The following is a 1,543-nucleotide window of genomic DNA, read 5'->3' as shown; positions in this document are numbered from 1 at the left end:
AGTAGATGTCCTTCCTTCACATGGTGGATGTCTGTGTGTGTACGGAGATCTTCTAATCAGGACAGCCATCGTCTCTTTAAAAATACACAGGATATGGGCACATCTTGGAGCTGGACTGATAAAGGAGAGCAATGTGTAATCCTGGGGTAAAGAGGCAAGATGCTTAAAGGTCACGGCATGGATGGCGTGTCAGTTTCTGATACGGACAGCTGAGCATCCACCTGATGCAAAACATGGACTCGTGAGGTATAAGATGGAGGACATGACCTTCTTCGGGGCTCAATCTTTACCGGACGCTCGCTGACGTTGTTTGAGCCCACAGCTCCAAGCCATTTCTCTGTCCTGTAACAGCCTGACCTGGAATAAATGCTGTTACTTTTTTACTCCTGTTTTATAGTCCTTTTTTATATGGTTTTACCCAGTTTGAGTTAGGAGTAGTACATCACTTGCTCCCAGGTAAAGAACCGGTAGGGAAGTTCTGAGGTGCATCAGGGGGACCGAACTTACATATTAACATCACAATTAATTTACCTAATCCATAAATGTATGTGTTTAACATTAAAGGCATAAACAGTTAAATATATATATGAAATGTTCTTCCAGTGAAAAAACATTATGTGTTACAGAGTATTTTGGAATAAATGACAAATATTTATATGTGATGGAAATTACATTTGTGCAAGCCGATTTTGGAAAACTGTTAAAAAACACCAATTTGTCTTAAGAAATTAGTGTATTTTCTTATGAATCTTCAAACTACAGTAGTTATGCAAACCAATCACATAGTGAGAATTTATAATTTATTATATGTTTTCTCTTCAAGTTTGCAAGGCCAATAGTGCCCGTAGTTAAAGAATCACCCGTGTATTCATGCATGCTCATACATAGTGACATCAGCTGAAACCTTTTGTTAGACCATAATGAAACTTACCCGGCTGCTGCTATTTCCACCTGAGGCGGCTGCTGGACAGTGGCATCCTGCGAACTGAAGTGGAATAATACACAATAATGTCTTGACTCTTGACTCCTAAACAGTGACAAATGTGAACCCTCTACAATTTAAAAATAGGGCGCAAACAGATAACACTTACCTCACTGCTTCTGCAGCGTTGGAATTCTGAAATGAAAGTAAAAAATTACAAAGCATTACTGCCTATTAAAAATATTGTTTGATCGACAGAAACACCTCAACAAAAAGTATGATCCCCAGTCCCCAACTTCAGATAAATACTTTATTGCATGCTATCTCACTCACCCTCACAAACATATATAACATATTACCTACCTTTGGCCTGATATACAGGTTAGACCTGTTCAGGCTGCGGAGGCTGTGAATCTCCCCTGGAGTTGTAACCTCCAATGGCTCAACCTGCCGCTGCCCATTGACCCTGCACAACGTGAATTCCTCTGGTACTCCGGATACATTGTCCCGAAGTACCTGCACAAACTGTGCTGCAGTCAGGTCCAGGGGCACCACCACCCTGATGGGCGCTGTGGCATCCAAGAACAATTGAAAACATGCTGTAGTAAGCTGATGAAGATT

General features: G+C 41.1%; 1 long non-coding RNA gene across 1 annotated transcript; it reads right to left on the bottom strand.

The window, feature by feature from the left end:
* Nucleotides 1–566: 566 nt before the first annotated feature.
* Nucleotides 567–1,500, bottom strand: LOC107081188. Its single transcript, XR_001481042.1, has 3 exons — nt 1,286–1,500; nt 1,092–1,117; nt 567–985 (listed from the first exon to the last, which is right to left on the bottom strand). It is a non-coding gene; the product is annotated as an uncharacterized LOC107081188 (long non-coding RNA).
* Between the last annotated feature and the right edge of the window lie 43 nt (nt 1,501–1,543).

The sequence above is a fragment of the Cyprinodon variegatus genome, unplaced genomic scaffold, assembly GCF_000732505.1.
Source record: "Cyprinodon variegatus isolate N-32 unplaced genomic scaffold, C_variegatus-1.0 Scaffold3311, whole genome shotgun sequence".
Taxonomy (NCBI): domain Eukaryota; kingdom Metazoa; phylum Chordata; class Actinopteri; order Cyprinodontiformes; family Cyprinodontidae; genus Cyprinodon; species Cyprinodon variegatus.
The sequence above is the reverse complement of the archived record's forward strand: the minus strand, read 5'-3'. Positions and strand labels throughout refer to the sequence as shown.